Here is a 25,548-nt window from a genome sequence, read left to right on the forward strand (position 1 = left end):
CACCCCCTTTTTTGAATCGTTTTTGGCCACCACAAGTGTGGCAGGGTATACTCAGACATGAGTCCCTTGCTCACTGCACCACCAGGATTCAAGCAAGCCGGGCCGACGACGGCTGAAATGCCAGAAACCAGTCCCCGGAAGATTGTCTCCTTTCCGGTGAAGAATTTGCTTGGTAGTTTGATCTGCCCTGTTCCTATGAGGCACTGGGTCAGACTAATTTGCATATAGACAGGTTCTGAACTGGGGTGATGCAGTGAGCTAAATAACGGTGATGGATCAAACCCTGACCTCTTGACTGGGTAAGAGTGGTCTGCTTAATTCAGACACTCTGTTCATCACCACCCCCTTTTTTTAATCGTTTTTGGCCACCACAAGTGTGGCAGGGTATACTCAGACATGAGTCCCTTGCTCACTGCACCACCAGGATTCAAGCAAGCCGGGCCGACGACGGCTGAAATGCCAGAAACCGGTCCCCGGAAGCTTGTCTCCTTTCCGGTGAAGAATTGGCTTGGTAGTTTAGTCTGCCCTGTTCCCATGAGGCACTGGGTCAGACTAATTTGCATATAGCCAGGTTCTGAACTGGGGTGATGCAATGAGCTAAATAACGGTGATGGATCAAACCCTGATCTCTTGACTGGGTAAGAGTAGTCTGCTTAATTCAGACACTCTGTTCATCACCACCCCCTTTTTTGAATCGTTTTTGGCCACCACAAGTGTGGCAGGGTATACTCAGACATGAGTCCCTTGCTCACTGCACCACCAGGATTCAAGCAAGCCGGGCCGACGACGGCTGAAATGCCAGAAACCGGTCCCCGGAAGCTTGTCTCCTTTCCGGGGAAGAATTGGCTTGGTAGTTTGCTCTGCCCTGTTCCCATGAGGCACTGGGTCAGACTAATTTGCATATAGCCAGGTTCTGAACTGGGGTGATGCAGTGAGCTAAATAACGGTGATGGATCAAACCCTGATCTCTTGACTGGGTAAGAGTGGTCTGCTTAATTCAGACACTCTGTTCATCACCACCCCCTTTTTTTAATCTATCGTAAACCACAGCCTCACTTTCCAGGCCGATGTGGTGGCAAAAGGGGTCTCGCCTTGTTTTCGAGGCAGCGTAGAGCCACTTAACATGGCTTAACGCTGCCTTGTGAATAAGACACGCTGTACTTAGCGCGAAAGGGGAGGGCAATGAGTCATGCAGTGGTCGTGCCACCACAACGCCCATTGATTTTGGCGCAGCTACTTATTTACAAGAGTGGCGTAAATATGGGGCTGCGCCAAAATTAAGACCAGGGAAAACATGATCGTACCCTCGCGAAACGAGAAGAAATGTTTAATTTCTCATTGTTTTTTTTGCTGTTTCCATGCCTGCTGCATTGAGCAGCACACATGGAAACAGCAAAACGCCAAAGATTGTTTATGTGCAGGAAGGTTTCCCTTCCTGCCCATAAACAATAATTTAAAAAAAAAATGATGTTTTGCAACTGCTATATGTGCTGCCTTGAGCAGCACACATAGAAGTTACAAAACGCCATTTAAGGATTGTTTATGTGCAGGCAGGGACACATTCCTGAACATAAACAATCTTCCCCTGCAACTATGATGCACGAGTGCCTGCGTTTGTGCTACCGAGACAAATTTAGCACCAGCGTAGGGTGAAACGCAGGGCTGCACCATATTCTTGTAACTATGGTGCAACCCTGCATTTCTAAAGTGACGGAGTATGTCATTAGCCATCTTGGCTTAACAACACGCTTCGCCAATTTACTAGTAAATATGCCCCTCAGTGCTAAAGGTTCACAACTGAGAGGCTCTTTAAGGGTTTGGTGGAGTGGTACCACCACCCTGCCAAATCTGCAGTTCACCTGTCCCATGTAGTGGTGAGAGAAGCATAGTGTTACCATCACTGCTGCCTAAACTGCTCCTCCGATGGTAACTCTGACCCTACTGTCCATCATCCAAAGGATAGCCGGGTCATAATGGCAGCTGCCCCACCTTATTTAGCGTGGCCTGGCCATCAATGATTACCCCTGCCCACATCCGCTCTATGCGAAGCACGCGTCAGAGAAAATTTAAAATGGCCCCCATGCACAGGGAGGAAACTCTTTGCGCATCAGGGCAATTTGCTGTTTCGTTTAGAGAAAACAAACTCTTGCTTTGCTGACACTAGGCTTTAAATATGACTCCCACTTGGTCAACCTCCAGGGCTGTGAAGGCAGCCGCAGCACGGTGGCAGGAGGGGTTTCTTAATAGGCGGGAACGTCCTATGCCATGGTGGCGGAGGCCATGGCCTCCAGCCCACTGGTGGATCTGCAGACAATCCGCCAGGGTCTAAATGATGCCCCGAGTCTGTTTTCTCTGCTCATTCTGAAGTGCAGCCTTTAAGCCCAGCAGTCCCAGTTTTGCTATCCTCCTCTGGGATAAAACACTATTAAGATCAACTGAAGATTGTTCCATGCTTGGGAGAACTCTATGTTTCATTTCTCTGCGAAACACTGAAAATTGGATATCCCTGGGCTCCCTACCTAAAAGGAGCTGTGTCATTTAAAAAAACATTTCTGTATGGTTACGTCTGACCGCTGCTGAAGATTTTGTCCTCTATTCCTATCCAATTAGAGCTTCCCTTGAAGCCATAAACCATTTTAGCTACTTTTCCACTCTCCCTTTTATTGTATCATTCTGAGCATTCAATCTCATTTTCATACATATGTGTATTGTTTCTGAGCCTTTGAGCAGTGCTTAGTTTTGAAAATATAAGTTCAGATGCCAAAGGTTTTTCTTTGGAGCCCTCCACACTGTCCAATGTTGGAGCTGTTTCAAACCCTTTATTTTTTGTGATTCTCATTTCTTCCACCACCCTACCCTTCCTGTTCTTTATCTCACCCCTGCACATTCTTTATCATCCCTGTAGGTCAGTGGTCTTCAAACTTGTTAATACCGCGATTCCTCCAGTGTAAAAAAAAAAACATTGCCCCCCCCCCTGGAATTTTTCACAATTATTCTGTTAAATTGGCAATGTTTAAATACGTGTAGACTTATAAACATTTCAGTTAAGTTCTGTTACCCCCTTTTAAAAATACAATCAAACTCATGATTGCTAGACATGCTACTCTGGTTAGCCAAGCCTTACTAACATGTAGCAGTATTCACTGTATGATTATCAGAAATGGGGGTGGAGCAGTTTGAAGAATATTTGTTAGTGATGGCCCACTACAGAGTGGCTTACTGCCAAACGTTTTATTCAGTTTAAAACAAAGCACTGTTGTCAGCATGATGCTTCTTTTAACTTTAACCAGAGCCTGCCCCCCCCCCATCAGATAACGCCCCCCGGCGGGGCTTGCCCCCACTTTCAAGACCCCTGCTGTAGGTTGTTTTACATACCTTTGTCTTACCTTTCTCCTTCTCCTCCCTCTTCTCTTTTCTACTTTTCCCTCTCTTGCTTTGGGTCGAAGTTTGATAAATGTCTAACACCGGCACAAATTAAGAACTGCTTGAATACATTATTCCTGGGCCTGTGAGTTACCCTAGACCCACGGTCCTATGCATGGGCATAGGAAGTGTGGGGGATGTGGAGGATTTATCTTCCCCAGATCTTAAAGTGGAGAGGACACGGGGTACAAGTGCCAGCAGAAGCAGGGGACAGAAAAACTCCTGCGCAGTTCCACTGTTCACAGGGCCATTGGCGCGTTTCAAATACTACCTATGACAGCCCTGCTTTCGACCTGCTGACCTGCCTTCAGTCAGGATCGGATTTATTCGAAGGTGCCCGGTGCCCGCGGGCAAATTCCTGAAGCCAGATGTAGGACGTTGTTTTTCAGGTTTGGGGCAGGCTCCCCATTTAGCACAAACTGTTGGACGGCAATTGTCATTCTCCATTGAATGGCAATGATCAGCCGGAGCAGACACAGCATGTGGTGCGTCTCCTCCTATCCTGGGCCAAGGGCACAGCAGGGAGGCCTCTTCCCCTGCTTCTAAGTGGGAGAGTTCACACCATCCTGGCAAAGGGAGAGGGGGGTATAGAAGGAGTTCTTCTTTGACCAGGTGATGCATCTTTTTTATTCAGCTCACCTCAAATACAGAAATACAGGGGGAAGCAAACCTGCTCCCTACCTACTTCAGATTTGCCACTTAGGACCAGATGTAGGTAAATAGCATTTACCGATTCAAAAATACCGAATTTTACTGATTCAGTATTTTCGAATCGGTAATTGCTATGTAGCAAATCATTCTGTAAAAATTACCGAATCATTAAGATTCGTTATTTACCGAATCGGAATTTACCGATTCGGTAATTGCCATTCATTCCTATGGGCCTGGAGGCCCCTAGGAATGAATGTCAATTACTGAATCAGTAAATACCGATTGGGTAAAAGGGGGAAAACATTGAAGGGTGGCAGGGTGTCACTTTGACACCCTGTTGCACCCCTCAATTTTGTATGGGTGCACATGTTGCAGACATAAATGCCCTAAGAGTATGTATGTCTGCAACATGGCACTGAAGCAATTTGCATAAAATTGCTTTTTGGGGTACAATCGTTATTTACCACCAACTTGTAGTTGGTGGTAAATAATGAATCCTAACATGGGCTAAGCACTCATTTAAGTGCTCCCTACATTAGGAATTTGGTAAATTACTGAATCGTTAATTTCAGCCCCTACATCAGAAAAGCCTATTACCGGTCGGTAACGGCCGAAATTCGTTAATTCGGCTTTTACCGACCGGTAATAGCCTTCCTACATCTGGCCCTTAGTGGACGTGCATTGCCAACAGATGCCCTGAGTAACCTGTTTGCTGTGCCATGGGGCTACTGCGATTGCTGTGCCATGGGGCTACTGCAGTCTAGCCTTTCAATTACTTTAGTGCAACAAGAGGTCCCCTAGAAAGCAATTCGGATTCATCAAACAGATAAAATGTCTGATAATGTACTCCGTTTTGAGAAAAAACGGGCTTTCAAACCAAACAAGTGAAACTGAAAGGTTTTATGTCCTGCAGTTTAATAGTTAAGAAATTATTCTGATTTAAGTGATTTTGGCTGTGGTGTGTTGGCAGGGCCGGATTGGCCCGTAGGGCAATCTGGAGGTGCCAGATGGGCTGGTCCAACAGGTCAGTGTTTGACTGGTTTTTTGGCAGTTTGTGGGCTGGTTTTATGGTCTGGCGGGCTGTTTTTTACTGTTGATTTCCCTGATATTACCACAAACATTACTTGTACCAAGCGCATATGCATGCGGTCTGCGATACCCAGGGCCACAGGAATTATGCAATTGTGCACCACGGCGTTTTTTGAATAATTATTCATTTGCTACATAATCCATCATCTGTTGCACAATCTGCAGATTTTAATGTAAAAAAAGTTGCTTGTAGCTCAAACATTTCAAAAGTTACTAAAAACGCAGCAGCACATGTTGCCGTACAGCAGAAGGCCCTTTGCAAATTTGATTTGCCCCCTTTCTGTTGCATATTGCTATTTTTGGATATTAAACTGATACTAATGAGGTGTAACCAATGTTCAGGCAGTGTTAACACGTGTAAAATGCCAAAATAATGATATAATACTTATTACAAACTCTGCCACTTTACGCTGCATATTTAGCTTTTTTCTTGCCATATAATTTACTGAACTCTGCCACCTAATTTGGCCCTTTCCTGCCTCATAATTTCTGTGGCCCAGCCATACCTGACAAAACATCTAGACAGTATGTCTTTACAAGTGTAGTCCAGTGCCGATTTGCAAATGTGGGCTACTTTTTTATCCACCAGACCCGCTACTTGGGACACTTATTTTGGGGAGCGGGCCTGAATTCTGTCCAGTCTAACCATGCCTTCAGGGCTTATGACTACCTTGCAGGTCACAAAATGAGGCTGCTGTCACAAAGGTCCCCCCCAAAGAGACTGTAATTGAATTTTGTGCATACAAAAACTATGGGAACTGTGATCCTGAGTACAACGAGAAGGAAGGGTGAGAGATGTGACTACAAAGGGATTGCCCCCCCTATTTTGGCAGAACCAGAGAAAACTAGACACTTTCCACCCAACACTTTTCCTGGCTCTCCCATTGCACTTCAGCAGCCCCAGCAAGGCACACACGTTTTCCATCTACACATGCCCAGGCCTAGTCCAACTGATCTTCAGCAACTTTTGAAAGGAACAATTAGGTGGGCCCACACAACCTCTCTCCTTCCCAAGATACCATTGTGGCATGAATGACTGCCCCTCCTTTCCTGACTGCTCCACTTCATGATGCACAGTCCTGACTGCCCCACTCCATTTGTAGCAGGCTTGTGAGCAGCATAAGGTGCGGCCTTCTCGATTACCCCGGTCTGTGAAGAAAAAGATGATGGAAAGGAGAAGATACATCTGTTTCAAGGCTCCCAGATCCAGATAAAGCGCAGGCACATTTTTCAGGGGTCTCTCATTGCTCCTGTTGTCTCTCTGCTTTGAGTCATATTTAGTATGTTTTGATTCATATCCAACACGTCTTTTCAAACACTTCAGAGCACTTTGACACAATGATTTTGGTAAAAATCAGCATGCAGTCAGACGAGTTAGATCTATTCTTCTGGCCATAAATCGGGTTAGGAGTACTACCTGCTTCTCAAAATACATTTTGCTGTATTTTATCTAAGAGAGAGGATGAGGCATTATGGCCAGAAATGCCGACTTTGGAACTGGGGAACCAGGTTCAAGTCTTGGTGTGCGCTCAACATCCTGTGATTCTGGGCTTATCTCTTAATCCTTAAACTTCCTGTGCCTAAAAAAAAAAGAAATTGATGTGCTCTTGCGTAGTGTAACTGGTGCTCATGTGTAGGTCTCCTAGGGGCATATTAACAAGAGGCAGCGATAATTATCGCTGACCGCGCTTAGCGCATTTTTTTTATCGCCACCTATTGCTGGAACTTATCGCCAATCTAGCGCTGTATTTAACAACACTCTGCGCATTGGCGATAAGAATCCAGCAATAGCAGGGAAAAAAGGCGAACATTGCTGGAAATCCAGCGTTGTACACCTAAAAACAGCGAAAACCTTGCTGATACGACTCTGTGGTCGTAACCCAAGAATCCACCTCCCATGCAAAGTATGCCCAAGTCTGGATTTTAGCAGACGTTAAAATCCAGCATTAATGGGCAGTTAGCGCGATTTTGTATATCGCTACAGCAGCCGGGGCATTGTTGTAAATATCGCGAAGCCCGGTTAGCGATATTCTCCCGTGTAGTTTTGTCAGGCATGTCTCCTTTGCATATCATTTGAGTTGCGATGCTGGGCGTTTAGAAAATGGGCGCTGAGGCATGGAATCACGCGCTAGCGTGTCCTTGATGATAATGCGATAAAATTATCGCCGCTTTTCGCCCGAAAACGGATGCTAAAGCGGCGATAATTTTATTACGGCCCCTTGATAATATGCCCCCAATTTCTTTGGGTCAAGTTCCCACTATATAAAACTGCAAAACAAAAAGAGTCCTGTCCCTGCTTATGAATCGCTTCCATCCATGTTTTCACGGCCTAATAGTACAGAAGAAAATTACGGGAGTTAATATTATACCGACCCTTGGCCTTTGGCAGTAGATGCCTTCACTCCTTGAGCGACAGCATATTAGGCTGAGTTTGATAAAACTGCGCCTGAACTTTGTATAAAAAATATCTTAATTTAAATATCACTATTTCACTTCAAAACTCTGTGATTGTACAGGTTTATCAAAGCCAGCGACGTAAAGACTACAGACAATTTTTACTGGGTTCCCTAGGCTGACCCTGTCCCCCCAGAAATGTTGTGTCTCCTACACCCCTGGCCCTGCACTAGGCCCATGATGAAAATGTGTATCAGCTTGAGTTGAGGGCTGTCAGCAGGGCCGGATTGGGAATAACCCAAAGCAGCCCTGGCAATTTTGTAGACCAGCACCCCCTGCTCCATTTGTTACTAGGAGCCGATATAGCAGCACCACTGTAAAACTGGCCCCTAGTAACAAAACAGCCCCCACTGCTGCAAATTCGGATCCCCGCCCTTCCAGCCGCCCGGGAAAACGCCCGATGCCCACTACGGCCAGCCCAGCCCTGGCTGTCAGTAATACCAAGCGAGAAGGCACAGAAAGACGAACCTCGGCAGTGCAGAAAGCTGTTCCACGACTAATGGATGAGCATCTTCGACCTACAGTGATCACCACAGGTCATTGTGAACACTGCATTCAGACTTGGACTTTTATGTGATATGCCCAATGCATTCTGGGTATTGTGGGAGCTTGCTTTGCTTCCATTGAACTAATCAGTCTAACGCGCCAGAAATCAATGACTTGTAGGTGAAAAGTTCATGACTAGAGGCAGTGCCAGAAATGGCCTGGAGTGAGGCAATCTCTGTACTTCAACCCCGGCGTCGATGCCTTTAGCACCCGGATCCACAGTGGAAATGGACTTTCCCACATCAAATGCTCTTTTAATGTGATGAGCTCAGCCCGTTTCTGCAACATTACTTTGCATTTTCTATAAACGTGTCTGTATAATCTCGTTATAAATGTGTATTTAAAACGTTTTGTCGCCCATTCTGGCTCCATAAAGCTTGACATCGAGAGCAATAAAATTGATGGGCAGCTTACCAGGACCATATACGTGAGGCCGGGGGCTGCCTCGGGGAAGATCCCGAGACAGCTGGAATAAACACTTCTCTATACCGATGGAGGACTGGGTGAACCTTAGGACAGGATAACGGGTTTACCGAGAACAAGCCGCCCCTTGTGATACCAGGGCGCAGCTGCATTTTAAACGTAGTGTGTGAACTTTGTGATTAAGAAATAACACATTTTACAAAAAAAGTCTCCTACAAGACGTCCGATAGCGCTCACGTCTGCGGCGTGACGTGGCGTGGCGTGGCGTGACGCAATATGATGCTAATCCCGCCCCCCCCCGCCCCCTCGAAGGTTTCGGGCCCCCCTGAAGCCTTGCCAACCTCCCCCCCCCCCCCCCCCCGCACAGCAGGAGCTGCAGAGGCCTGCATTACACCCCTGGCTCACGTATTTCTAGCTGTTCCGGATATGGGCAAAATATTCTCTGTGGTTTCCGATTTGTGAACCGGGCATGAACGCGCACTGAGCGATGCTCTACACCAGTGTTTCCCAAACTGGGGTCCGTGGACCCCCAGGGGTCCGTGACACATTCCCTGGGGGTCTGTAGGCAACAGTTTTAAAAGCACAGAAAAGTTTCTTGTATAATTAGCAGAGTTCGAGCAACAATAAAAGTGTCAAGATCATGCCAGTGATTAATGTACCTGCTGGAGAGCAGGAGAGTTTTGTTCAGTGGCAGCTTTGACTTAACTAATGTAGCACAGAGGGTTAATGTGCCTACTGCAAAGAATGTGTAACATGCATTTTAAAACGCAGTATTTTATGTGCATAGGTTTGTGTTACTGCTTTTGTCACAGAGATTCTTTCGTTACTGTGCACTTCACAAGTGACATTTGTAATGTAGCAGAGTGACCTATAAACTGTCATCAAAGAGCTGCTTGCAAACTGCATGGTACCAGTTTGTAACTTATGTTTTTCCCCAGTTATTCATTATCCTGATGCTGCTAAAAGGGTTTATTTGGGTGGAAATACCTTTCTAATGTTAAAGTCAGTGCTAGCCACCGTGTTATGTTCTGAATCCTGAGTTTGTGCCTTTACAGACCAAGCACTCTTTAAACATTTTATACCCACACTGATTTACATGTATGATTCAATGTATCTATATGTGTGTGATGTTAAGTGCTCTGGCATCCTACAATAGTATGAGAGATGCTATAAAACAAATAAAATGTATGTGACAGAGGGGCTATTACTTCAATATAAAATACTAGGACCAGATGTATGATCCTTTTTATATGCGCGAACGGGTTCGCAAACCCGTTTGCGCATGCAAAAACCTATTGGGCCTTGTACATTGCCTATTTCGCAAGTCGCAATTTGTTTGCGACTCCCTAAATACGTTTTGCAACTTGATATTTGGAAGGGGCATTTCCTTCCAAATAGCAAGTCTCAAAACCATGTACAAATGTTTAGCGTTCGCAAAACATTCACAATTACCACCTACTTCAAGTAGATGGTAATGCATTTGCAAATGGGAAGGGGTCTTCAGAGGACTCCTTCCCCTTTGCAAATGCAGGCAAAATTATTTTTTAAGGGCAGTCAGTGGTCCCAGGAACCTCTGCCTGCCCTTAGGAAATGAAACGAAAATGTTTCATTTCCTTTTTCTTTATCTTTAAATGCATAGTAAATGGGCTGCATTTTCTTTTTAAAACTGCTTTATTTAAAAGCAGTCCCAAACATGGTGGTCTCCTGACCCCAGCAGGCCACCATACCTGGGAGGGCTGGCATTCCCAATGGGCTGCAAATTGTGAGAGGCCCATTAATATTAATGAACCTCGCAATTTGCGACTCCATTGGGAATCCCAAACAGTGTTAAACACACTGTTGTACATTTCATTTAGCGACTCGCAATTTGCCACTTGCCATGTGTCGCCAATTGCGAGGCGCTAAATGAAATGGTTGTACATCTGGCCCCAAAATCCTTAGTACTTTGAGTATTTGTTTTGTATGCACACATGTATATTTTTTTCGAATTACTGTTTTAACATTTGAAATTTAATTCATACAAATTGATTGGGGGTCCCCGGCTTCCAGTGGTGACTCAATGGGGGTCCTCAGGAGTCAAAAGTTTGGGAACCACTGCTCTACACTACAGGTAAAAATAAAACACAGAATACCATCATATAATGACAGCTAGCTTTTAGGCTCAACAAGTGCACAGCCTGATGCAAAAAATCTACATATACCACCAGGAGTCACCATGGGGCAGATTTACAAGCCCCTCGCGCCACCCTTACGCCACTTTTCCCATGTAAAAAATGACGCAAAAGTGGCGCAAGGGGCTTGTAAATCTGCTCCGGCATGTTCAATGTTACCCGATCCTTGGTATCCAGTCCTGGCTTTCCTCTAACAACTAAGGGGCAGATTTACACGCCCCTCGCGACACTTGTGCGTCACTTTTAATATGAGAAAAGTGACACAAAAGTGGTGCCTGGGGCTTGTAAATCTGCCCCCTAATTGTTTTCAGGGTTGTTAGTCAATTTGGTTGAAATAAACTGAACCAAGAGTGCACAGTAACATAATGCACTGGTTGCTTAAGTAAATGCACAGGACTAAAGGCTTTTGGGCTTATTAACAAGCCCCAAGCGGCACCAGTGCGGCATTTTGTTTTTTACGCTCCGATGGCGTTCTGTGCTGGCTCATATTTACAAGGCCACGCAAGCCTGCTTTAAAGGTGCGTGTCATGAGTGTTGCTGTGGGTGTTACCAAGCAACACCCATGGTTTTTTGGCACTGCCCCAGATTTACAAGGATTGGTAAATTTGAGGCAGCGCCAACAACTAACGTTTTTCAAGGGGAGGCGTTATAGTGGGGCAACATGGAGAACTACTTCTATTTCACCTTGTTTTTTGCTCTTTATATTTGTGCTGCATTCTGCAGCACACATAGAAGGAGGAAAACAGCATTAAAGTGATTGTTTTTGTGCAGGAAGGTGTCCATTCCTGCCCAAACACATTCATCCCTGCAACGCAGGCCCCCTTGCACCATCGTGCAAGGGTGCCTGCATTGGCGCACAGCTTCTGATTTAGCGACCGCTCAGGGGTGCGCTGTATTCCTGTAAATACAGCGCATCCCAGATTTTTTTTTAAATAAAGCAGCTCGGCGCAGCAAAATTGCTTGCAGGGCTACTCTGCCCCATTTCATTGTAAATATAGCCCTTTGTTTCCCAGTGGCATCGTGTCATAGGGTGAACATACCACATAGAAATGCACCGACCATGAAATAAGGATTTCAAGGTTAAGATCACTTTATCTATGAATCAGGTCGATCTTGGCCTCGCTTGAATTAGGTTCCAGGGGCCTCATTTATGAGGCTGTGCGTCACTTTTACGCCTCCGGTGCGTCACTTTTTGTGACGCACCAGTGGCGTAAAAAATGTGCCTTGTTGCACCATATTTACAAAGTGACGCATCTAGGTAGATGCATCACTTTGTAAACCCCTGCGCCACATTATACCTGCGCCAGGTATAATGTATGCAAGGAGGGGCGTATTGACGTAAGGAAGGGTCGTAGAAGTGACGCAGTGAAATCTATGAGATTTCACTGCGTCACTTTAAGGACGCCGTTGCGTCAAAATCTTGCGCCTGCCTCACAGCAGGCGTAAGACTGCGCAGGCCCTTTCACATGGGGCTTGCCCCATGTAAAAGGACGCATTGCTGGAGTTGCGTCACTTTTGTGACACACTCCAGCAATGCGTCACTTTTGCGCTTACAGATACGTCAGAAATACTGACGTATCTGTAACTCCTTGCGACATGATGCGTCATACATTAAATATGACGCATCAGGAATGTCGCAAGGAGTGCGCACTAAGAAGTGACGCATTGCTGCTTTCACGCAGCAATGTGTCATTTCTCATAAATGAGGCCCCTGGAATACATGCGACTCAGCAGCTAAACACAATCCTAAAATTGGTCCAGGCAGATCAAATATATTGGCTCAAGTCCAATTATTTAGGACGGGTAAATGTGTCTGCTCAAGTCACAATCTTTTCCACTGCTGCAGCGTTTGGCTTTGACTGCGGGTACAGACACTGATTCAGTTGGTTGTAAGTCTGCCACCCGGCTGTGATTTTTACAGGCCTGTCCTGTATTTTTAAGTCCAGGCTGATATTCAGAATATTGGGAAAAGCAGTGAAATCTAAAATTTTCCATTTCTGAAACAGAAACCTAAAACAGAAACCACATAAAGAAATGAGTTTAAAATTATTTAAGAGCCATCTAAATTGTTTCAGAATGGCAATTGGAGCAAACGGGATAAGTGCCATGTTACAAAAGAATCCTGACAATTTTACACAATCTGGAGTGGTGTGGCTCACTGGTTAGAAGGCGGCAGACCCATAAGCGGAGAACGGCCCGGGACCAGGGTTCAATTCCTGACGCTGGACCAGGGTCAAACCGGACTTGATAATTCTTGCCTCAGTGCCTACCCTAACCAGGGAACACACTCGGCAACTCTGGGCATTAAGCTTGCCTCATCTTTACAACGGCCCCCCACAGACGCCGAGGATGCCTGGTTTCACCTTGGAAATACCCAGAAAGGGACCATCTCACAGGGAAAACCAGGACGGGTTCCCCAGCGGTCTTCAGCGCCAGGATACTCCATGGAGTCGCAGTGCGCTTTACAAGTACACCCACATTTACATTTACAATCTATTTTTCATCTCTTAGTTCTTGGCTAAGTGGCCTGCATTTTTATCTAAGAATGGTGGCAACCCCAGTAGGGAATCTATTGCTCAACATCAACTTTCTCTCTGCATAAAATTCTAAACTCCGGGAGTGACTCACAGGCACACTGCAGTCATTCATTCACACTTTAAAAAGCTCCCATGCTCCCTATTACAGGGGCACCTGCCACACGCTCCTCCCCCACTGACACACTGCACTCACTCACTCTTCCCTGACAGTTCAAGATACAGAAATCCTAGTTAGAGTGAAATAGGAAGAGTGACTGTGCACCACCTCCTTCCATGCATTGCAAATGCACCAAACAGTGTTACTGTGTCCTTGTTGGGCTAACAGCTTAAGAAACTTAAGAACGTCCCTATACCAGTCATCTAGACAACTTAGGATAGGATGCTATCAACCACCTATACAACTTAGGGTAAGGTCCTACCAGTGATCTAGACAACTCCGGGTACGGTCCTACCAGTCATCTAGACAACGTAGGGTACTACCGGCCTACTAGACAACTTAGGGTAAGGTCCTACCAGCCAACTAGACAACTCAGGGTAAGGTCCTACCAGTCATCTAGACAACTCAGGGTAAGGTCCTACCAGCCACCTAGACAACCTAGGGTAAGGTCCTACCAGCCACCTAGACATCTTAGGGTAAGGTCCTACCAGCCAACTAGACAACTTAGATGAAGGTCTTACCAGTCATCTAGACAACTTAGGGTACGTTCCTACGGGCCAACTAGACAACTTAGGGTAAGGTCCCACCAGCCAACTAGTCAACTTAGGGTAAGGTCCTACCAGCCAACTAGACAACTTCAATCAATCAATCAATCATAGCATTTGTATAGCGCACTACTCACCCGGGGGGTCTCAAGGCGCTAGGGGTGGGGGGGTCCGCTACTGCTCGAATAGCCAGGTCTTGAGCTGCTTCCTGAAGGCGAGGTGGTCCTGGGTCAGGCGGATGTGGGTCGGGAGGGAGTTCCAGGTCTTGGCGGCGAGGTAGGAGAAGGACCTTCCCCCTGTGGTGGCTCTTCGGATGCGTGGGACTGCGGCGAGGGCGTGGCTGGTCGATCGAAGCTGGCGTTTGGGAGCGTAGAAGTTGAGGCGGCTGTTGAGGTATCCTGGGCCTTGGTTGTGCAGGGCTTTGTGTGCGTGGGTGAGGAGACAGAAGGTGATTCGCTTGTTGACCGGGAGCCAGTGCAGGTCTCTCAGGTGTCCGGAGATGTGGCTGCGGCGGGGGATGTCCAGGATGAGTCGTGCTGAGGCGTTCTGGATCCGCTGGAGTCTCTTCTGGAGTTTGGCGGTGGTTCCGGCATAGAGGGAGTTGCCGTAGTCCAGTCGGCTGGTGACGAGTGCCTGGGTGACCGTCTTCCTGGTCTCGGTGGGGATCCACCGGAAGATCTTGCGTAGCATGCGTAGGGTATTGAAGCACGATGAGGAGACGGCGTTGATTTGTCTGGTCATGGAGAGGGAGGAGTCCAGGATGAAGCCCAGGTTGCGTGCGTGGTCCGTTGTTTTGGGTGCGCTGCCTAGGGCGGGGGGCCACCAGGAGTCGTCCCAGGCGGAGGGTGAGGATCCCAAGATGAGGACTTCCGTCTTATCAGAGTTCAGTTTCAGGCGGCTGCTCTTCATCCATTCGGCTACCTCTTTCATCCCTTCGTGTAGGTTGGCTCTGGCGGTGGCGGGGTCGTTGGTGAGGGAGAGGATCAGCTGGGTGTCGTCGGCGTAGGAGATGATGTTGAGGTTGTGCTGGCGTGCAATGCCTGCGAAGGGGCTCATGTAAACGTTGAAGAGGGTTGGGCTGAGCGAGGAGCCTTGAGGAACGCCGCAGATGACTTCGGTGGCTTCTGATCTGAACGGGGAGAGGCGGACTCTCTGTGTTCTTCCGGCGAGGAAGGAGATGATCCACTCCAGTGCCTTTTCCTGGATTCCGACGTTGCTGAGGCGCTGTATTAGGGTGCGGTGGCAGACTGTGTCGAAGGCCGCGGAGAGGTCTAGGAGGATGAGGGCCGCCGTTTCTCCGTTGTCGAGCAGGGCTCGGATGTCATCGGTTGCTGCGATCAGGGCGGTCTCGGTGCTGTGGTTGGCTCGGAAGCCAGACTGCGAGAGGTCGAGGGATCCGTTCGTCTCGAGGAAGGCGGGCAGCTGCTTGTTGACGGTCTTCTCAATGACTTTTGCGGGAAACGGGAGCAGCAAGATGGGTCGGTAGTTCTTGAGGTCGGTGGGGTCGGCTGATGGCTTCTTCAATAGGGCGCTGAGTTCTGCGTGCTTCCAGCTCTCCGGGAAGGTAGCGGTGTTGAAGGAGGTGTTGATGATGTCCCGTAGGTGGGGAGCGATGATAACGTCAGCTTTGTTGAAGACGTGGTGGGGGCAGGGGTCGGTCGGAGATCCGGAGTGGATGGAGTTCATCGTGCGGATGGTGTCTTCGGTGCTGATCGTGGTCCAGGCGCGGAGGGTGGTGGTGGGGGGCGGTGGTTCGGTTGTGGCGTGCGTCGGTTGCGTGTTGAAGCTGTTGTGTATGTCCACGATCTTGTTGTGGAAGTAGGAGGCGAGGGAGTTGCAGAGGTCTTGCGAAGGGGTGATGTCGTTGTTTCCGGCGTTGGGGTTGGAGAGCTCATTAACGATGTTGAAGAGTTCCTTGCTGTTGTGTGCGTTGTTGTCCAGTCGTTCCTTGAATGCCGTCTTCTTGGGTCTGCTAGGCGGGGTCCTCAGAGGGGCGAGGTCGTCTGCGCAGTCGCTGATCCACTTCGTGAGGTTGGTGGCCGCTTGGCTGGGGTTCGTTGCGCTGGTGGGTGGGCTCTTGTTCAGGGAAGTTGCGAGCTGTTCGGCTGTGATCTTGTTCCAGCTTCTGCGGGCCACCTGTTGCTGGTGGTGGTGGATCGTGGTCCTTCTGAAGCTGAAGTGGACGCAGCTGTGGTCCGTCCAGTGGAGTCCGGTGGCGTGGCTGAAGGCGATGTCCTTGCTGGATGAGAAGACGGGGTCGAGTGTGTGTCCGGCGTAGTGGGTGGGGGTGGTCACCAGTTGCTTGAGACCGAGGTTGGCGAGGTTGTCCAGCAGGGTGGTGGTGTTGCGGTCATTGTTGTTCTCCAGGTGGAAGTTGAGGTCCCCGAGGAGGATGTAGTCAGCGGAGGGAAGGGCGTGCGGGGTGATGAAGTCGGCAATGTCCTCGCTGAATTGTGTGCGTGGTCCCGGGGGTCTGTAGATGAGGGTGCCTCTGAGGGTGGTCTTGGGGTCGATGTGGATCTGGAAGTGCAGGTGCTCAGCGACAGCGAGGGTGTCGTCGGTGTTGGTCGTGATGCGGATGGAGTTCCTGTGGATGATGGCGATGCCTCCTCCTGTCTGGTTGACGCGGTCCCTCCGGATGATCTTGAAGCCGTCCGGGATGGCGATGGCGATGTCGGGCGCTGAAGAGGCGTTCATCCAGGTTTCCGTGAGGAAGGCGACGTCTGGGGCTGTGGTGTCGATCAGGTTCCAGAGCTCGACGGCGTGTCTGTGGACGGAGCGGGTGTTGAGCAGGATGCACTTCAGGTGGCTGCTGTTGTTGCTCGTCGGGGTCTTGGGCACTGCTGGAGTGGTGCGGGTCCGGATGCAGGTGAGCTTGCAGGAGAGGCAGCAGAAGGGTCCGTGGGGTCGTCTCGGGGTGGCTTGGTAGCAACCCGGGAGTCTGCCGGCATTGAGTGCGATGAGTTCGGTGGCGTTGTAGGTCCGGCGGGTGGGCTGGTGTTGGCGGGAACCATGGGTCCTGGCACTGGGCGCGGTCCGGTCGCGGGCGGGCGCAGACGGGCTTACCTTTGGCGCGCCTTCGGCGCACAATCGGCACGCCCGCTGTGCGTTACCGCTGCGCGTGCGCACGGTCGCCATTTATGGCGAAGTGCAGGGAGGGAGGGGCAGCTGGGAGGCGGGAGCGGGGAGGAAGGGGGCGTGGCTACACTCCCCGGCGGCGGGAATCAGCAGCGGGTAGCGGGTGCAGGGGTCAGCAGCGCAGGGGGGGAAACCAGGTACAGAGAGCAGCACGGGGACAGAAAACAAAGTGTCAGGGAACAGACTGTAAACATAAAATAAAATACAGCAGAAACAGGAAGACAGTGGCACACAACGCGGAATAAACAACAGGCGGGGGGCGTGGCCTGAGGGCGGACCCGAGGGCGGGAAGGCTCTGCAAGGCAGGCAGTATCGGCAGGCGGGGGCACACGCAGCAGCTGGTGGCCGTGCGGCACGGGGGTGTCCTACAAGTAGGGTAAGGGCCTACCAGCCAACTAGACATCTTAGGGTAAGGTCTTACCAGTCATCTAGACCACTCAGGGTAAGGTCCTACCAGCTTAGGGTAAGGTCCTACCAGCCAACTAGACATCTTAGGGTAAGGTCTTACCAGTCATCTAGACCACTCAGGGTAAGGTCCTACCAGCCAACTAGACAACTTAGGGCAAGGTCCTATCAACCACCTGGACAATTTAGGGTAAGTTCCTACCAGCCATCTGGACAACTTAGGGTGCGGTCCTACCAGCCATCTAAACAAATTAGGGTAAGGTCCTACCAGCCAACTAGATAACTTAGGTTAAGGTCCGACCAGCCAACTAGACAACTTAGGGTAAGGGCATACACTCTGGTAGCCTATCCCAGGTTACCCTAAACCAGGTGATTACTAGCGCACGGCCTTCAGCATTCTCCTCAAACCCTGCACCATGCCAACTCAAGTCAGAGCACCTTCAGCGACTGGGCCCTGCAAGTGACTGCATCAGTCAGGGAGAAGTACCAGGATGTGATGTGTCTGGGTGCCCCATTGCCACTAATTTTCCCTACACCGTCCTTGAAGAAACACCCAAAACTGCATGTAAAGTTGCTTTTAAATTCTACCACCCACCACAAACATTGCCTTTGTCAGCCCAGTCAGTTAAAGGGCCTGGCTACTAAAATACTGGTAATAGAGTGATGTCACATGGGCCCATGTTAGGGGAGTCATAGGCGCTTTTCATGGCACTATTTTAGGTTGCGTTTTTAATTTACTGACTGTAATTCACTGTATAGCAAACCGCCTTCTGTACAATACACACGGATTGTGTTACAGTGAATTCTCACCTACTGGCGCTCGGTTCAGCACTTACATGGTTTGGTTTATTAAAGCCAAAACGGGCAGCCTCGCACAGAACTGCGCGTGTTTTAGTGGTTTACACGTTGGTTAAGGTTTCATTTCCAGTTGTTTCAGGGGCGTTGCACTATTCTTTAATCTTTAGCTTTTTATTTTGGAAGTTACCTGTCCACGCGGGTTTCTAAAACCTTCAGCTTTCCTTTTTTTCTGCAAGATATTCGTGTGGACGTCATTGGGCAATTTCGACATTGTTGTGACGGTGTCACGCCTTTTTTTCTGAATTAGACTTCAATTTGTCAGTCATCACCATGAGTTATTCCCGTTTGCTTGCTTTGAAATATTGGACTATAAATTGTGTTATCAATTTCAGTACATCTCCCCCCTCCCCCCCTCCCCCCGCCAAAACCCCCCCAGGAAGGACTTCATAGGCCCGAAATTCATTGGGGACGTTGCTAGCATGTGGCTGATTATTCACATATAACATCTGGATCCTTCATATGACATCATAAATATGGCGAAAAATCTAAATCTATTGCAATTGAATACAAGCAAGTTTCAATAATTTAAATAGAAATTAAATAAACAAATTGAAATAGTGGGTTAGGGAATTTCTCTGAGTAATAAACCTGAGAGGCCTATAAAATGGCTGAACACTTAAAGTGTTGAGAAAAACCACCCATCATTGAGTGTTCTAAGACAGAGAACACCCGAGGCAGCACACCCAAAAAATGTTAGAACCCGAATACCAATTCCAGTATTTATGGGAGTGCAGAGAACTCCCACTGGTACCTATGTCTGTGGAACCACTAGGTAGCGGATAGAGATGGATAGGAAGAGCTAGGGAGATCCGAGGGGAGGGGGGGGGGATTGACGGCTGAAGCAGCAACCAGGGCATCTACCAAGGATTTAGCAATGACTGGCTTGAAAACACAAAATGGCCTAGGCATAGAGCGCCATGACTGAGAAATAAATATAGGCATGTAGGTTGCATCATACACTGGATTTTGATAACCAGGGCAAATGGAATCATGGGATTCTGCGGCCACAGCATTTTCCAGAAAATACGGATTTGCCGCATTTTCCACACAAGTCATTATCTGCTGCCTAATTTACAGCTCTTAAAAAAAGCATTTCTATCTCAAGGCTCAAGCAGATCAAAAGTTGCTAAAGACACAACAGCATGTCATGCCACGCAGTGGGAAGCCCTTCATAAAGGGAGACTGGTCTCCTATCATTGGCTTTTTGCTGTATTTGAGTGTTAAACAGGTGCTAGTGAAGTGAAACCTTTACCGACGCAGTGTTAACATGCGTGTAAGCAAAAATGACAACTACTGAGCTGAACTGACAAATGATAAATTAGTACTATCACAAAATGTGCCACATTTTGCAACATAATCTCCCTTTTATTACTGCGTTATTTACTCACCTGCCGCATAATTTGGTCCTCCCCGTCGCATAATTCCAGTGGTCCTGGTAAGAACATTTCTGTTATATCAATCTCCTGTTCCCTATTGACACGAATGGATTGAAATACAATTGTGTCTGGAATGACAGATTTTCATAAAATTGGGTCTCCCTAAATTGTATCGCAAATTTTTGAGAAGCACGAACAAAAATGTAATAATCTTTGCATAGATTTGCAGGACAAATCCCACCCACGAAGCAAATTAATTGGCCTTAATGTCTTTGTTTTCTAACTGTTTTGTTCAAATAAAAAGTCCTGACAAGCTAAGCGTGTCAGCACATTTGAAACTTAAACCAGCATTATTCTTTCTAATGTCAGAGGTCCTCTTAGACTCAGCTAATTGGCCCGGGGGTTCTCTGAGACTTTGGCCTTTGACCTCCGAGGTCATTTTGAATGTTGGCTCCTTTTTAAGTCACCTTAATGGACATTTTGGAATTTGGGGTTTGCTGAGGGAAGGGAGTGGGATATGGTTTGGGGGCTGGGTGTTAATAAAACGCATGAGAGAAAGGAGTGGGCAGTGGTGGTAAGGGGGAGGGAAAGCGTGAAAAGGACAGGGAGAGAAAGTGTCGACAAAGGAAAAGTAGCAGGAGACTGAGGAGAGATAATGTGAAAAGGGAAACAAGAGGGAGAGAAAGTATGGACACTAGAATAAGGGGGAAAAGTGTGTAAAGACAGTGTGCAAATGAGAACAAAACATGTATGAATGAGAGTATGCGTGTGTATGTGTGTTTGTGTGAGAGAGAGCGCGCGTACACAGTTGTTTCGCTTATGCAATACCGCCTTCGGAACACAGGAGGGAACGAACCTATGCATATGCACTCCCGCATTTAAAGATTATTTATGTCTATATGTAGGGGAAAGGGAGATAGTTCTACACATACCCCATTCCCTTGTAGTTTTCCTTCGTTGAAAGCGTACAGACTTTTTTGAGCTATGTCTGATGGCGGACAGAGAACATTAACATGATTTACGAATTATTCATGTATAGGGAAAGCCTTGAAAACAGTTACAGCTTTCGCCACAAACACAAAGCAGATATAAGGGCTATAACTTGGTTGTTAAATTAGTCAAAGTATCTTTTGCAAAAGTTTCGTCACAGGTGGCTCTGTGGCGCAATGGATAGCGCATTGGACTTCTAGGGAATTTGTGGAGACATTCAAAGGTTGTGGGTTCGAGTCCCACCAGAGTCGCATTTTTAAAGAAAGTATAATACTTGACCCCAATACTCTGCATTACGTCTGGGACCGACGCATACCATTTAACACAACAAACTGACACGAAAGTAAATAACAGGCATGCTCTTACCCGTTGTACGTCCCAGAACACTATACGCCCACTTTGAAACATGAAACATCGCGATTATTTTGAGCAAGCATGAATTTTGAGTCCGGCACTGACACCTGCTGGCGATTCAGAGAATTGCAATATTTAAGTATAGTTGATCTGTTAAATCTAAAATGTATGTTGTTTGCCAAATAATTCACCTTATCATATGAGAAATCAAATCGCGGAGGCGGAATTGAAACTTTGGAATGTATTAGCACAACTTATGCCCAAAGTTTAAAACGTTTTAAAATACGTGGGGGCAGATTTATGTTAATTGGCGCATCCCCGCCAGTTAACATGCGCCACAGTGCGCCACAGCTCCGCCACCCATGGTGCGCCGCATTTATAATGCGGCGCACCATGGTGCAAAAACGGCAAATGTGGCGCATTGCTGGAGTTGCGTCGCAAGCGCGACGCAGCTCCAGCAAGGCTAGGGGGTGCCCCATCTTCACAATACTGCGTCAAGACCTACGCCTGCTTCAAGCAGGCGCAGGGTTTTGACGCAGCATTGCCCTGAAAGTGACTGAGTGAAATCTCATAGATTTCACTCAGCCACTTTCAGGAGGCGTTCCTGCGCAGGAACGTCCCCCCCTGCGCAGGAACGCCTCCTTATGGCGCAGTGCTTTACAACGTGACGCATCTCCTAGATGCGTCACGTTGTAAATAGGGCGCATTGTTTGCGCCGCAGTTGCGTCAAATAAAGTGACGCAATTGCGGCGCAAAGAGGCGCAACGGCCTCATAAATCTGCCCCGTGGTGTTTAAGCTGTTTTTTTTTTTAAAACAGTGTGTTCTTTAACCCCTTCGATGCTGATGACGAGCTGAGCTCGTCATCAGCCACGGTGGTCGTGTGCTGATGACAAGCTGAGCTCGTCATGTAACATTGCCACTTACATTTTTCAGCACAGGGGAAAAATAACCACAGCAGCCAAGGTGTTAACATTTACTGTTTCAAAATGCGTTGTTTTTCTTCTTGATGTTCGAAATAGCGTTGTTCTTTTTTAGCTTTAACACGCTGTGGTCTGTGGCACCGCTACCTGTTCATCACGTGTATTGCCTTTTCTATTCTGTAAGAGTCTTCGCCCTTAAAGGTACTTACTGCAAGGCTCCCGACGGCTAAGGCAGTGGGGGAAAAACAGTAGGGGAACTGTGGGCGAAGAATCAGAGGGCGGGAATAATAACCCTAGGATTGGGTCAATGGGCTGACTCAGAGGTGTGGTCAGAAAGAGCAAAACATTTCTGGCTTTCCACTGACCAGTTGCAGTTTATTACTTTATTGAATTCAACCAATGGATTCACATGTTTACTTAAGGTTTAATATGAGTTATTGACATTACAATACATTCACAAAGAGAGATACGTTTCCAATCACAGAATGTCCCAAATAGCTTAAAAGTGGAATCGCACGCCATTTGTCTCCGAGCCATGCAGTTTCTGTCATCAGCACTTCTCCTTTTTTACACAAGAGCAATTTAAACATGAATGGCAAAATATCCTAGTATGCAAATGTTTTCCACATAATTATGGCTCTGCCATGTTTGCCACATAATACATCATCAGCTGCATAATCCGATGCAGGTGCTGTTCGTGCATGAGGGCGTAGGGGGCGGAGCACCACCTGTCTCGGAGGACGGAGAAGGAGATTGGAAGGGTCTGAGGCTGCAGCAGTGCAGCACAGCCGTGTACAAACACACGCTGCGCATGCAAGGCGGATGTCATCAATACCGCTCAAATCCCGCATGTGCAGTGTGTGTCTGTGAGGCTGGAGTGTGGGCAAGCTGGTACTACTTACAGCAGCAGTTTTGCCCGGACTTTGGTCGAAAATTTCGGCTCGTCTGACCTGGCTAATCACTTTCTTCAAGGATCCCGCCTCCTCCTGTGACTGGCTGACCCTTGTTACTGTTAGCCTATGAGAAGAGGAGGCGGGATTTACTTCTTCCTTCGGTCTGTGCTGGGTTCCTGTTTCCCTCCTTCCTTCAATGAGATGCATCAGGGTCCGAGATGACACCTCTGGGAGAAACACCGTGCCCATCACGGTGACAAAGCTGAAAATGGTGAGTACTTTCTCTGTTAATTAATTAGAACAAAAATGGTTTTATTATGACAGTAAATGTATGAATTATTTCGTCGGATGCAAATCCATGAAAACAGCGTTCCGCCCCTCTACTTTAAAAATTAATCGGCCGCCCCTGATCCGATGATTTCAACAAAAAAAATAGTTTGTAGCTCAAACGGATCAAAAGTTACAATTACAAAAAACGTGACTTGTGTTGCTGCGAAGCGTTGAGACCTTTCCAAAGTGTGATTGGTCACCTTTCTCACTGCTGCATTTGTATGTTACACTGGTACTAATAAGGAAAAATCTTTGCAGTGACTGTTAGTATGTGTAAAAATGTGAGAATAATAACGCATCAGAAAATGTACTGCATTACACTGCAGCTTTTTTTTCCTGCATAATTGAGTCAAGACTGTGACATAATTTTGTCCTCCATTGCTGCATAATTTTAATGGCCTCAAAGCAGGCAGCACATGTTAAAAGTGCTTGTGCATAAAGCAGAGAGACTGTGACGTTTGCAATCTTAGTTTGGTGTGTGTGCAAATCCAGGAATTGCTGATCCATACACGTCATTTGGGAGCAGTCAGGGGTCGCAGCTGTGACCTTTAGTTAGCTCCTTGCTACTCCTGACACTTCCTTTGTGACCCCTGGTCTTAGAGGAAACAATGCCTTCTCTACAGCCAGGGGTCGCAAGGAAGTGCCAGGAGTAGCAGGGAGCAAGCTAGAGGTCACAGCTGCGACCCTTGACTACTCCCAAATGACGTCCATGTGCCGATCCCTGGTGAGATATACTACTACTGCTGAAACAAGGCCAATGAAGGTACCAATTGGTGAGGCGAACTGGCCTCAAGGGTCCTGTAACCTCAGTGACAGAGTCAAATTTGCTCTACGGTGTGCTGCTTCATAAGCCTGCACGCAAGACTGTAGGTGAACTTCAGTATGGATTGTGGTGGACAGGCCTTCAAGGTTAACCCACACTTGCCACTGCTAGGGTCAACCTGCTGGTGATAAGACACCAAGGCTTCTAAGGTCTAGCAGGGGCTTCTAAATTCTAGCATGGGAATGTGCTCCCTCAGGAGAGTTGTCTGATGGACTGGTCATTAACATCTCTTTAGAAACAGCGACAGTCCCGGAAAGCTGGAAACACGCCGAAATCAAAGCCCTCCTCAAGAAGCCCAAGGCGGACCCCAAGGACCTCAAGAAATTCCGGGGCATCTCCCTGCTCCCGTTCCCGGCGAAGGTCATCGAGAAAATCGTCAACATGCAACTGGCCCGCCACCTGGAAGACAACAACATCTTGGACCCATCCCAGTCCGGGTTCAGACAAAACCACAGCTCCGAGACAGCCCTCATCGCCGCCACAGGCGACATCAGGCGCCAACTAGACAACGGCGAAACATCAGCCCTCATCCTCCAGGACCTGTCAGCCGCCTTGGGCACGGTCTGCCATTGCACTCTAAAGACACGCCTCCTAGAAGCCGGAATCCAAGACAAGGCCCTTGACTGGACTACGTCCTTCCTCTCCGGCAGAACCCAGAGCGTCCGCCTCCCGCCCTTCCGATCCGAGGCCACCGACATCATCTGCGGCGTCCACCAGGGCTCATCCCTCAGCTTGACCTGTTCAACTTCTACATGGCCCCCTCGCACAAGTGGCCCGCCAACACGACCTCAACATCATCTCCTACCCTGACGATACCCAGCTCATCCTCTCTCTCACCAAGGACCCGCACACCACCAAAACCAACCTCTATGAGGGAATGAAGGCCGTCGCCGACTGAATGAGGAACAGCCAACAGAAGCTGAACTCGGACAAGATGGAGGAACTCATCCTCGGACCCACCCCCTCAGCCTGGGATGGTTCCTGGTGGCCGACCACACTGAGAACAGCACCGACACCCACAGACCATGCACGCAACCTAGGATTCATCCTCGACTCCTCCCTCTCCATGTCTAAACAGGTCAACGCCGTCTCCTCCTCCTGCTACAACACCCTTCGCAGGATCTACAAGTGGATCCCGACCGAAACAAGAAGAACAGTGACACAGGCGATCGTCAGCAGCAGACTGGACTACGGCAACGCACTCTACGCAGGAAACCCAGCCAAACACCTACGACGACTACAAGGCATCCAAAACGCCTCAGCCCGACTGATCGTCAACGTCCCCCGCCGCAGCCACATCACCCCCCACCTGAGAGGCCTACACTGGCTCCCCGTCGATAAGAGAATCACCTTCAAGCTCCTCACCCACGCACACAAGGCACTCCACAATGCCGGACCAGCCTACCCGAACAGCAGACTCAGCTTCTACACACCCACCCGCCAGCTCCGCTCCGCCAGCCTCGC

The 25,548-nt window shown here is 48.2% G+C and overlaps 1 non-coding gene across 1 annotated transcript; it reads left to right on the forward strand.

Annotated features, from left to right (window-relative positions):
• Window positions 1-20,925: 20,925 nt before the first annotated feature.
• Window positions 20,926-21,014, forward strand: TRNAR-UCU (transfer RNA arginine (anticodon UCU)). Its single transcript is given in 2 exon segments — window positions 20,926-20,962; window positions 20,979-21,014. It is a non-coding gene; the product is annotated as a tRNA-Arg (tRNA).
• Window positions 21,015-25,548: the final 4,534 nt, after the last annotated feature.

Source organism: Lissotriton vulgaris, chromosome 9 (assembly GCF_964263255.1).
Source record: "Lissotriton vulgaris chromosome 9, aLisVul1.2, whole genome shotgun sequence".
NCBI lineage: Eukaryota > Metazoa > Chordata > Amphibia > Caudata > Salamandridae > Lissotriton > Lissotriton vulgaris.